The following is a 14,401-nucleotide window of genomic DNA, read 5'->3' on the forward strand; positions in this document are numbered from 1 at the left end:
TCGACGAATGTATCTGCCCCTGGATGTCAAGTGTCTCTATTCCGATGCCCATCTGCGAGTTTACTGTGTCCCTCGCACCCTGACATTGACATTTTAACCCAGAGATTGCGTCGAAAGTAAATATTAAAGGGACTAAGCCGAACCCTCCAAGAGCGAGAATCGCTGCTATAGTCCTCAGATGTATGTCCTCGTCCTGGAATTTGTGTGTGTTTTGCGATGCAACATTTCACGTTTATTGGTTACCACACAACCGCAAATTGACGATTTATCCCAAAAATTACATCGCAATTACTTCCTATAGGATTTGACCGACCTCTTTCTCAAATAGTAACATTGGGAACTGCGACGAATGTATCTTGTCCTGGAAGTCATGTGATTCTTTTCCGATGCACCACTACAGGATTGTTATGTACCTGGCACCTTCACATTGACGATTTATCACGGAAATTGCAACGCAATTAATTACTAAAAGATCCATGGCAAATTTTCTCAAAGATAGTAACACTGTTAATATCGATGAATGTATCCCGTCCTGGATGTCAACTGTCTCTATTCCGATGCCCAGCTGCGAGTTTACTGTGTCACTCGCACCCTGAAATTGACATTTTAATTTAGAAATTGCGTCGATAGTAAATATTAAAGGGACTAAGCCGAACCCTCCAAGAGCGAGAACCGCTGCAATAGTCATCAGATGTATCTCCTCGTCCTGGAATTAGTGTGTGTTATGCGATGCACAATTTCACGTTTATTGGATAAAGCACACACTCTAATTGACGATTTCTCCCAAAAATTGCATCGCAATTAATTGCTACAGAATCTATACCGAATTCTTCCCCACATTATAACTCTGAGAACATCGACAAATGTATATTCTTCGGGAACCCATGTATTTCTTTTGCGATGCCCCACTACAGGCTTATTATATACCTGGCACTCTCACATTGACGATTTAACACAGAAATTGCATCGCAATTATTTACTATAAGATCCAGGGCGATTTATCTCAAAGATAGTAACACTGCTTATATCGACGAATGTATCTCCTCCTGGATGTCAAGTGTCTTTATTCCGATGCCCAGCTGCGAGTTTACGGTGTCCCTCGCACCCTGACATTGATATTTTAACGCAGAAATAGCGTCGGTAGTAAATATTAAAGGGACTAAGCCGAAATCTCCAAGAGCGAGAATCGCTGCTATAGCCATCAGATGTATCTCCTGATCCTGGAATTGGTGTGTTTTGCGATGCACGATTTCAAGTTTATTGGATACCGCACACCCTCAAATTGACGATTTATCACAGAAATTACATCGCAAATAATTGCTATAGAATCTATACCGAATTCTTTCCCACTTAATAACACTGAGAACATCGACGAATGTATCTTCTCCGGGAAGCCATGTATTTCTTTTGCGATGCCCCACTACAGGCTTATTATATACCTGGCACTCTCACATTGACGATTTATCACAGAAATTGCATCGCAATTATTTACTAAAAGATCCAGGGCGATTTTTCACCAAGATAGTAACACTGCTAATATCGACGAATGTATCTCCTCCTGGATGTCAGGTGTCTCTATTCCGATGCCCAGCTGCGAGTTTACTGTGTCCCTCGCAACCTGACATTGACATTTTATCCCAGAAATTGCGTCGGTAGTAATTATTAAAGGGACTAAGCCGAACACTCCAGGAGAGAGTATCGCTGCTACAGTCGTCGGATGTAACTCCTCCGGGAATTAACTTGTCTCTTTTGCGATGCACCACCTCAAGCTTATTGGATACCGCGCACCCTCAATTTGACGATTTAAGCCAGAAATTGTATCGTAATTATTTACTAAAAAAATCGATAGCGAATTTTCACCAAGATAGTAACTCTGCTAATATCGACGAAATTACCTCCTCCTGGATGTCAAGTGTCTCTATTCCGATGTCCAGCTGCGAGTTTACTGTGTCCCTCGCACCCTGACATTGACATTGTAACCCAGAAATTGCGTTGGTAGTAAATATAAAGGAACTAAGCCGAACCCTCCGAAAAGCGGGAATCGTTGCTATAGTCATCAGATGTATCTCCTCCTCCTGGAATTGGTGTGTGTTTTGCGATGCACCATTTCACGTTTATTGGTTACCACACAACCGCAAATTTACGATTTATCCCAAAAATTGCATGGCAATTACTTGCTATAGGATTTGACCGACTTCTTCCTCAAATAGTTACATTGGGAACATCGACGAATGTATCTTGTCCTGGAAGTCATGTGTTTCTTTTCCGATGCACCACTACAGGATTATTATGTACCTGGCACCTTCACATTGACGATTTATCACAGAAATTTCATCACAATAATTTACTAAAAGATCCAGGGCGATTATTCTCAAAGATAGTAACACCGCTAATTTCGACGAATGTATCTCTTCCTGGTTGTCAAGTGTCTCTATTCCCAAGCCCAACTGCGAGTTTACTATGTCCATCGCACCCTGAAATTGACATTTTAACCCACAAATTGCGTCGGTAATAAATATTAAAGGGACTAAGCCAAACACTCCAAGAGCGAGATTCGCTGTTATAGTCATCAAATGTATCTCCTCGTCCTGGAATTAGTGTGTGATTTGCGATGCACCATTTCACGTTTATTGGTAACCACACAACCTCAAATTGACGATTTATCCCAAAAGTTGCATCGCAATTACTTGCTATAGGATTTGACCGACTTCTTTCTCAAATAGTAACAATGGGAACAGCGACGAATATATCTTGTCCTGGAAGTCACGTGTTTCATTACCGATGCACCACTTCAGGATTGTTATGTACCTGGCACCTTCACATTGACGATTTATCACAGAAATTGCATCGCAGTTATTTACTACAAGATCCATGGCAAATATCGACGAATGTATCTCCTCCTGGTTGTCAAGTTTCTCTATTTCGATGCCCAGCTGCGAGTTTACTGTGTGCCTCGCACCCTGGCATTTACATTTTAACCCAGAAATTGCGTCGGTACTAAATATTAAAGGGACTAAGCCGAACCCTCCAAGAGCGAGAATCGCTGCTATAGTCATCAGGTGTATCTCCTCGTCCTGGAATTAGTGCGACGCACCATTTCACTTTTATTGGTAACCACACAACCGCAAATTGACGATTTATCCCAAAAATTGGATCACAATTACTTGCTATAGGATTTTACCAACTTCTTCCTCAAATAGTTACATTGGGAACATCGACGAATGTATCTTGTCCTGGAAGTCATGTGTTTCTTATCCGATGCACCACCACAGGATTATTATGTACCTGGCACCTTCACAATGACGATTTATCACAGATATTGCATCGCAATTATTTACTAAAAGATCCAGGGTGATTTTTCTCAAAGATAGTAACACTCCTAATATCGACGAATGTATCTCTTCCTGGTTGTCAACTGTCTCTATTCCGAAGCTCAGCTGCGAGTTTCCTGTGTCCCTCGCACCCTGACATTGACATTTTAACCCAGAAATTGCGTCGAAAGTAAATATTAAAGGGACTAAGCCGAACCCTCCAAGAGCGAGAATCGCTGCTATAGTCTTCAGATGTATCTCCTCGTCCTGAAATTAGTGTGTGTTTTGAGATGCACCATTTCACGTTTGTTGGATACCGCACACCCTCAAATTGACGATTTATCCCAAAAATTGCATAGCAATTACTTGCTATAGGGTTTGACCGACTTCTTCCTCAAATAATAACATTGGGAACAGCGACGAATGTATCTTGCCCTGGAAGTCATGTGTTTCTTTTCCGACGCACCACTGCAGGATTATTATGTACCCTCACATTGACGATTTATCACGGAAATTGCAACGCAATTAATTACTAAAAGATCCATGGCGAATTTTCTCAAAGATAGTAACACTTCTAATATCGATGAATGTATCTCCTCCTGGATGTCAAGTGTCTCTATTCCGATGCCGAGACGAGTTTACTGGGTCCCTCGCACCCTGACATTGACATTTTAACCCAGAAATTGCGTCGGTAGAAAATATTAAAGGGAATATGCCGAACCCTCCAAGAGCGAGAATCGCTGCTATAGTCATCAGACGTATCTCCTCGTCCTGGAATTAGTGTGTGTTTTGCGATGCACCAAATCACGTTTATTGGATACCACACACCCTCAAATTGACGATTTATCCCAAAAACTGCATCGCAATTACTTGCTATAGGGTTTCACCGACGTCTTCCTCATATAGTAACATTGGGAACAGCGACGAATGTATCTTGTCCTGGAAGTCATGTGTTTCTTTTCCGATGCACCACTTCAGGCAATTTATACACCTGGCACGCTCACATTGACGATTTATCACAGAAATTGCATCGCAATTATTTACTAAAATATTCGGGGCGAATTTTCTCAAAGATTGTAACACTGCTAATATCGACGAATGTATCTCCTCCTGGATGTCAAGTGTCTCTATTCCGATGCCCAGCTGCGAGTTTGCTGTGTCCCTCGCACCTTAGAGATTGACATTCTAACCCAGAAATGGCGTCGGTAGTAAATATTAAAGTGACTAAGCCGAACCCTCCAAGGTGGAGAATCGCTGCTATAGTCATCAGACGTATCTCCTCGTCCTGCAATTAGTGTGTGTTTTGTGATGCACGAATTCACGTTTATTGGATACCGCACACCCTCAAACTGACGATTTATCCCAAAAATTGCATAGCAATTACTTGCAATAGGGTTTGACCGACTTCTTTCTCAAATAGTAACATTGGGAACAGCGACGAATTTATCTTGTCCTGGAAGTCATGTGTTTCTTTTCCGATGCACCACTACAGGATTATTATGTACCTGGCACCTTCACATTCACGATTTATCACAGAAATTGCATCGCAATTATTTACTAAAAGATCCATGGCGATTTTTCTCCAAGATAGTAACACTGCTAATATCGACGAATGTATCTCCTCCTGGATGTCAAGTGTCTCTATTCCGATCCAGCTGCGAGTTTACTGTGTCCCTAGCTCCCTGACATTGACATTTTAACACAGTTATTGCGTCGGTAGTAAATATTAAAGGGACTAAGCTGAACCCCCCAAGAGCGAGAAGCGCTGCTACAGTCATCAGATGTATCTCCTCGTCCTGGAATTAGTGTGTGTTTTGCGATGCACGATTTCACGTTTATTGGATACCGCACACCCTCAAACTGACGATTTATCCCAAAAGTTGCATCGCAATTACTTGCTATACGGTTTGACCGTCTTCTTCCTCAAATAGTAACATTGCGAACAGCGACGAGGGTCTCTAGTCCTGGAAGTCATGTGTTTCTTTTCAAATGCACCACTACAGGCTTATTGTATACCTGGTACCCTCACATTGACGATTTATCACAGAAATTGCATCGCAATTACTTACTAAAACATCCAGGGCGATTTTTCACCAAGATAGTAACACTGCTAATATCGACGAATGTATCTCCTCCTGGATGTCAAGTGTCTCTATTCCGATGCCCAGCTACGAGTCTACAGCGTCACTCGCACCCTGACATTGACATTTTAACCCAGAAATTGCGTCGGTAGTAAATATAAAAGGGACTAAGCCGAACCCTCCAAGAACGAGAATCGCTGCTATAGTCATCAGATGTATCTCCTCGTCCTGGAATTAGTGTCTGTTTTGCGATGCACCATTTCACGTTTATTGGATACCGCACACCCTCACATTGACGACTTATCCCAAAAATTGCGTCACAATTAATTGCTATAGAGTCTATACCGAATTCTTCCCCACATAATAACACTGAGAACATCAACGATTGTATCTTCTCTGGGAAGCCATGTATTTCTTTTGCGAAGCCCCATTACAGCCTTATTATATACCTGGCACTCTCACATTGACGATTTACATAGACATTGTATCGCAATTATTTACTAAAAGATCCATGGCGAATTTTGTCAAAGATAGTCACTCTGCTAATATCGACGAATGTTACTCCTCCTTGATGTCAAGTGTCTCTATTCCGATGCCCAGCTGCGAGTTTACTGTCTCCCTCGCACCCTGACATTGACATTTTATCCCATAATTTGCGTCGGTAGTAAATATTAAAGGGACTAAGCCGAACCCTCCAAGAGCGAGAATCGCTGCTATAGTCATCAGATGTATCTCCTCGTCCTGGAATTAGTGTGTGTTTTGCGATGCACTATTTCACGTTTATTGGATACCGCACACCCGCAAGTTGACGATTTATCCCAAAAATTGCATCGCAATTACTTGCTATAGGATTTGACCGACTTCTTCCTCAAATAGTAACATTGGGAATTGCGACGAATGTAACTTGTCCTGGTAGTCATGTGTCTCTTTTCCGATGCACCACTACAGGATTATCATGTACCTGGCACCTTCACATTGACGATTTATCACAGAAATTACATTGCAATTATTTACTAAAAGATCCAGGGCGCTTTTCACCAAGATAGTAACACCGCTAATATCGACGAATGTATCTCCTCCTGGTTGTCAAGTGTCTCTAATCCGATGCCCAGCTGCGAGTTTACTGTGTCCCTCGCACCCTGACATTGACATTTTAACCCAGATATTGCGTCGGTAGTAAATATTAAAGGGACTAAGCCGAACCCTCCAAGAGCGAGAACCGCTGCTATAGTCATCAGATGTATCTCCTCGTCCTGGAATTAGTGTGTGTCTTGTGATGCACCATTTCACGTTTATTGGATACCACACACCGTCAAACTGACATCGCAATTTTCTTAAAGATAGTAACACTGCTAATATCGACGAATATATCTCCTCCTGGATGTCAAGTGTCACTATTCCGATGCCCAGCTGCGAGTTTACTGTGTCCCCCGCACCCTGACATTGACATTTTAACCCAGAAATTGCGTCGGTAGTAAATATTAAAGGGACTAAGCCGAACCCTCCAAGAGCGAGAATCGCAGCTATAGTCATCAGATGTATTCCTCGTCCTGGAATTAGTGTGTTTTGCGATGCACCATTTCACGTTCATTGGATACCGCACACCCTCAAACTGACATCGCAATTACTTGCTACAGGATTTGACCGACTTCATCCTCAAATAGTATCATCGGGAACAGCGACGAATGTATCTTGTCCTGGAGGTCATGTGTTTCTTTTCCGATGCTCCACTACAGGCTTATTATATACCTGGTACCCTCTCAACCCTCACATTTACAATTTATCACAGAAATTGCATCGCAAATATTTACTAAAAGATCCATGGCGAATTTTCTTAAAGATAGTAACACTGCTAATATCGATGAATGTATCTCCTCCTGGATGTCAAGTGTCTCTATTCCGATGCCCAGCCGCGAGTTTACTGTGTCCCTCGCACCCTGACACTGACATTTTCACCCAGAAATTGCGTCGGTTGTAAATATTAAAGGGACTAAGCCGGACCCTCCAAGAGTGAGAATCGCTGCTGTAGTCATCAGATGTATCTCTTCGTCCTGGAATTAGTGTGTGTTTCACGATGCACCAATTCACGTTTATTTGATACCGCACATCCTCAAATTGACGATTTATCCCAAAAATTGCATCGCAATTACTTGCTATGGGATTTGACCGACTTCTTACTCAAATAGTAACATTGGGATCAGCAACGAACGTATCTTGTCCTGGTAGTCATGTGTTTCTTTACCGATGCACCACTACGGGTTTATTATATACCTGGTACCCTCACAATGACGATTTATCACAGAAATTGCATCGCAATTATTTACTAAAAGATCCATGGTGAATTTTCACAAAGATAGTAACACTGCTAATATCGACGAATTTATCTTCTCCTGCATGTCAAGTGTCTCTATTCCGATACCCAGCTGCGAGTTTACTGTGTCCCTCGCACCCTGACACTGACATTTTCACCCAGAAATTGCGTCGGTTGTAAATATTAAAGGGACTAAGCCGAACCCTCCAAGAGTGAGAATCGCTGCTATAGTCATCAGATGTATCTCTTCGTCCTGGAATTAGTGTGTGTTTCACGATGCACCAATTCACGTTTATTTGATACCGCACATCCTCAAATTGACGATTTATCCCAAAAATTGCATCGCAATTACTTGCAAAAGGCTTTGACCGACTTCTTCCTCAAATAGTAACATTAGGAACAGCGATGAATGTATCTTGTCCTGGAAGTCATGTGTTCTTTTCCGATGCACCACTACGGGTTTATTATATACCTGGTACCCTCACATTGACGATTTATCACAGAAATTGCATCGCAATTATTTACTAAAAGATCCATGGCGAATTTTCTCAAAGATAGTAACAATGCTAATATCGACGAATGAATCTCCTCCAGGATGTCAAGTGTCTCTATTCCGATGCCCTTCTGCGAGTTTACTGTGTCCCTCGCACCCTGACATTGACATTTTAACCCATAAAATGCGTCGGTAGTAAATATTAAAGGGACTAAGCCGAACGCTCCAAGAGCGAGAATCGCTGCTATTGTCATCAGATGTACGTACCCGTCCTGGAATTAGTGTGTGTTTTGCGATGCACCATTTCACGTTTGTTGGATACCGCACACCCTCTAATTGACGATTTATCCCAAAAATTGCATCGCAATCACTTGCTATAGGGTTTTTTTTGGTGTGACGTCATAAGCGCGTGACTCCGTGTGAGATCGCTCTCTAAGTTTTCATCTATTTTTAGTTTTCAGATATATATTTTAACTGTTTTTGTGATAATATTTACTATATAAGTGACTTATTAGTGGTTTCTTCATTCACCTCTGCATTTCGTGTGTTGTGGCCTGATATTTGTGAGTGTTTCGTATCGAGCAACTTAACCTCTTACCCGTGTTTACATTCCGCGCTGACCAGTTGCAGCTGTAGCGGCGCATCGAAAGCTAAGTACTAATTAATTGTTTGTGTATAGTATTTTATTTAGGAACTTTAGTGGTCTTCAACCGGTGTTCTTGGTGTTTTCCGGTGAAATAACTTCAGAAGAAATTTTTGCGAACTGCTTTCAGTTTCGTTACTGTCATTAGACGTTTGATTTTCTTTCTGTGTTAGTATTTTGTTATATTCTCATTTGTTGTTGATTAATACTTTCAATAATAGTAGTTACTTCCCTTGTAGAGCAAGTTTGTGATAATTGTAGTCAGTTTTTAACATCTTCTTATTGTAGTAGCGGAACTTAGATAAAGTTGTTTTCTTGTTTCAATAATTGTAAAATTTTACCATGAGTGAGAAGTGTGGGCTTTGCCGTAGGTTTGTGAGTAGTGGATTGCGGTGTGAGACTTGTTCGAAGTATTTTCACTGGGGGGAATGCAGTGGGGAAGCCAGTGGGCATTCTGGTGAGATCCTCTCCTGGAACTGCAGGTTATGTAGCAAGAGTAAGTTGATAGAGGAGCAGGAGCGTAAGATCTGTGCCCTTCAGGTGCAGTTGAAAAACGCACAGGAGGAGCTAGATAGGATGAGGAGGGAGAAGGGGGTTGGGGAATGGGAGCTGGCTGTTGGCAAGAGATCTGCTAGGAGAAGGAGATTTTCAGATAGTTTTACTATTGGTGTTTGTAATAGATATGACCAACTGTCAGAGTCTAGTGGAGAGGAATCTCTAGTAGCTGTAGATGTAGGAAGTATGCAGCAGACCTCAGCAGTTACGGTGGCTAGGACAGTTGCAAAGTCTAAGAGAAAGAAGAAGGTTCTGCTGTTAGGTAGTTCTCATGGTAGAGGTGTAGGCCAGCAGTTGCAGGAAGTTTTGGGGAGTGAGTACCAGGTCACCAGCATTGTGAAGCCTAATGCAGGATTGCCTCAGGTGACTTTTAACATAGGGGGGTTATGTAGGGATTTTACTAAAGAGGATCAGGTAGTGATTGTGGGTGGGGCTGGTAATAGTATTGATAGGGATGGGAAGTATGACATAGATGGTGACCTGGAAAAGATAGCCACTCAGACTGGCAACACGAATGTGCATTTCGTGGAACTGTTTCAGCGTCACGATCGGCCTCATCTTAATATAGCCGTCAGGCGTAATAACATGAGACTTGGGGGTGCGCTGATGACAGAAGGCATGAGTCACATTTCAGTGGTGTCGGTGGAGTCTATCAGTAGGACGGGTTTCACTAGACATGGCCTGCACCTCAACAGGTATGGGAAGGGGAGGTTGGCAAAACTTATAGGTGACAGCATAGGTGGGGGTGGTGGGATCACTCATGGGAAAATTCCGGTAGTTGTGGGTGTTAGAGCTGTACCTTTTTTAGATTGAAGTCAGCTGATAGGTATTCCTGCTTAAGGGAAGTCTCTCTAACAAAGAAACCACTTTCTACAAAGCTTGGGTATCCGATTAATGAGGGAATTAGTATATTTCATCAAAATATACAAGGTATTCGAGATAAAGTTAGTGAACTGCTTATAGATGTTGACTCTGAAATTATTGGTATATCTGAACACTTCTTAAATAAGGAGATAATTCAGAGGCTTCCTTTACCAGGATACAGGTTGGCTGGCAGCTTTTCTAGGAGCTCTTTGCGGTGTGGGGGAGTAGCCATGTATGTGAGAAACGGTATCCCATTTGAGTCAATTGATGTTTCAAAGTACTGCACTGAAAAGGTGTTTGAATGTTGTGCAGGTGTGGTTAAATTTAGTGGAGCTAAACTTCTTACTGTTGTTATTTATAGATCCCCAGACTCCGATTTCACAACATTTTTGCTAAAGCTAGAGGAGGTTCTTGGTTCACTTTATAGGAAATACAAAAAGTTAGTTATATGTGGTGACTTCAATATTAATTGTATAAGTGATTGTGCAAGGAAAAGGATGCTGGTAGACCTCCTTAATTCATATAATCTTATGCAAACCGTATTCTTTCCAACGAGAGTGCAAGGGAACAGTAGAACAACCATAGACAATATTTTTGTTCATTCGTCATTATTAGAAGGGCATTCTGTTAGCAAAAAGGTGAATGGCCTTTCAGATCATGATGCACAAATTTTAAGTCTAAAAGATTTTTGTGCTTCAACACATGTTAAATATAGTTACCAACTTTTTAGGAAAGCTGATCCAGTTGCTGTACAGACTTTTGTAAACCTTATCAAGGAACAAGATTGGCAAGATGTTTATAGTGCTGATACAGTAGACGATAAATATAATGCTTTCCTCAAGACTTTTCTCGTGCTCTTTGAAAGTTGCTTTCCGTTAGAACGTTTAAAACAGGGTACTAGCACAAACAGGCAGCCTGGGTGGCTGACTAAAGGGATAAGAATATCTTGTAGAACAAAGTGGCAATTATATCAAAACGTTAGAAACAGTCAAAATCTAAATGCAGCAGCCCATTACAAACAGTATTGTAAGGTGCTTAAAAAAGTTATTAGGAAGGCAAAAAGTATGTGGTATGCAGATAGAATAGCTAAGTCTCAGGATAAAATTAAAACCATATGGTCAGTCGTAAAGGAAGTGGCTGGTCTGCAGAGACAGGTCGAGGATATAGAATCAGTGCGTAGTGGGGATGTCCGTGTTGCTGATAAGTCGCATATATGTACAGTACTTAATAATCACTTTCTGAATATAGCAGGTGAACTAAATAGAAACCTAGTCCCAACAGGGAATCATATAGCGCTCTTAGAAAAAAGTGTTCCGAGACTGTTACCTGAAATGCTCCTCCATGATACTGACAAGAGGGAGATTGAGTTAATAATTAAATCACTAAAGACCAAGAACTCTCATGGATATGACGGGGTATCTAGCAGAATACTGAAGTATTGTTCCACGTATATTAGCTCAGTACTTAGCCATATCTGTAACTTTTCCTTTAGCAGTGGTCGGTTTCCTGACCGATTAAAGTACTCGGTAGTGAAGCCACTTTATAAAAAGGGAGACAGGGATAATGTTGACAATTATAGACCTATTTCTATGCCATCGGTGTTTGCTAAAGTTATCGAGAGGCTTGTATATACAAGGTTACTGCAGCATTTAAATTCACATAATTTGCTGTCAAATGTACAGTTTGGTTTTAGAAATGGCTTAACAACTGAAAATGCTATATTCTCTTTTCTCTGTGAGGTTTTGGACGGATTAAATAAAAGGTTGAGAACGTTAGGTGTTTTCTTTGATTTAACGAAGGCTTTTGACTGTGTTGACCACAAAATATTACTGCAGAAGTTGGAACATTATGGAGTAAGGGGAGTAGCTTACAATTGGTTCGCCTCCTACTTTAAGAACAGAAAGCAGAAGGTAATCCTCCGCAATATTGAGAGTGGTAATGATGTTCAGTCCCAATGGGGCACTGTTAAATGGGGCGTTCCCCAAGGGTCGGTGCTGGGGCCACTGCTGTTCCTTATTTATGTAAATGATATGCCTTCTAGTATTACAGGTGATTCAAAAATATTTCTGTTTGCTGATGACACCACCTTGGTAGTGAAGGATCTTGTGTGTAATATTGAAACATTATCAAATAATGTAGTTCATGAAGTAAGTTCGTGGCTTGTGGAAAATAATTTGATGCTAAATCACAGTAAGACTCAGCTTTTACAGTTTCTAACCCACAATTCAACAAGAACTGACATTTTAATCAGACAGAATGGGCATGTTATAAGCGAGACGGAACAGTTCAAGTTCCTAGGCGTACGGATAGATAGTAAGCTGTTGTGGAAAGCCCATGTTCAGGATCTTGTTCAGAAACTAAATGCCGCTTTATTTACCATTAGAACAGTATCTGAAATAAGTGACATTTCAACACGAAAAGTAGTATACTTCGCATATTATCATACGCTTATGTCATATGGTATTATTTTTTGGGGTAATTCTTCTGATTCAAAAAGGGTATTTTTGGCTCAAAAACGGGCTGTTCGAGCTATGTATGGTGTAAGTTCGAAAACCTCTTGTCGACCCCTATTCAATAGTCTGGGAATTTTGACATTGCCCTCACAGTATGTATTTTCTTTAATGTCGTTTGTTGTTAGCAATATTAGCTTATTCCCAAGAGTTAGCAGCTTTCACTCAGTTAATACTAGGCAGAAATCAAATCTGCATGTGGAATGCACTTCCTTGACTCTTGTGCAGAAAGGAGTGCAGTATTCTGCTGCATCCATTTTCAATAAGCTACCACAAGAACTCAAAAATCTTAGCAGTAGCCCAAACACTTTTAAGTCTAAACTGAAGAGTTTCCTCATGGCTCACTCCTTCTATTCTGTCGAGGAGCTCCTGGAAGAGATAAAAAATTAAGCAAATTCCAGTGTTACATTCTTGATTTTCTTTATTTAAACTAACGACTTGTTTCATTTTATGTGTTTCTACAATCGTGTTATAATTTCATGTATTGACTCGTTCCATGACCATGGAGACTTCTCCTAAATGTGGTCCCACGGAACAATAAATAAATAAATAAATAGTGTCCTTAGGAACAGCGACGAATGTATCTTGACCTGGAAGTCTTGTGTTTCTTTTCCGATATACCACAACAGATTAATTATGTAACTGGCACCTTCCCATTGACGATTTAACACAGAAATTGCATCGCAATTTTTTACTAAAATATCCAGGACGATTTTTCTCCAAGATAGTAACACTGCTAATATCGACGAATGTATCTCCCCCTGAATGTCAAGTGTCTCTATTCCGATGCCCAGCTGCGAGTTTACTGTGTCCCTCGCACCCTGACATTGACATTTTAACCCAGAAATTGCGTCGGTAGTAAATATTAAAGGGACTAAGCCGAACCCTCCAACAGCGAGAATCGCTGCTATAGTCATCAGACGTATCTCCTCGTCCTGGAATTAGTGTGTGTTCTGCGATGCACCATTTCACGTTTATTGGATACCGCACACCCCCAAATTGACGATTTATCCCAAAAATTGCATCGCAATTACTTGCTATAGGGTTTGACCGACTTCATCCTCAAATAGTAACGTTAGGAACAGCGCCGAATGTATCTTGTCCTGGAAGTCATGTGTTTCTTATCCGATGCACCACTACAGGATTATTATGTACCCTCACATTGACGATTTATCACTGAAATTGCATCGCAATTATTTACTAAAAGATACATGGCGAATTTTCTCAAAGATAGTAACACTGCTAATATCGACGAATGTATCTCCTCCTGAATGTCAAGTGTCTCTATTCCGATGTCCAGCTGCGAGTTTACTGTGTCCCTCGCACCCTGACATTAACATTTTAACCAAGAAATTGCGTCGGTAGTAAATATTAAAGGGACTAAGCCGAACCCTCCAAGAGCGAGAATCGCTGCTATAGTCATCAGATGTATCTCCTCGTCCTGGAATTAGTGTGTGTTTTGCGATGCACCCTTTCACGTTTATTGGATACCGCACACCCTCAAATTGACGATTTATCCTAAAATTTGCATCGCAATTACTTGCTATAGGGTTTGACCGACATCTTCCTCAAATAGTAACATTAGGAACAGCGACGAATGTATCTTGTCCTGGAAGTCATGTGTTTCTTTTCC

The sequence above is a fragment of the Schistocerca piceifrons genome, chromosome 2 (assembly GCF_021461385.2).
Source record: "Schistocerca piceifrons isolate TAMUIC-IGC-003096 chromosome 2, iqSchPice1.1, whole genome shotgun sequence".
Classification (NCBI taxonomy): Eukaryota; Metazoa; Arthropoda; class Insecta; order Orthoptera; family Acrididae; genus Schistocerca; species Schistocerca piceifrons.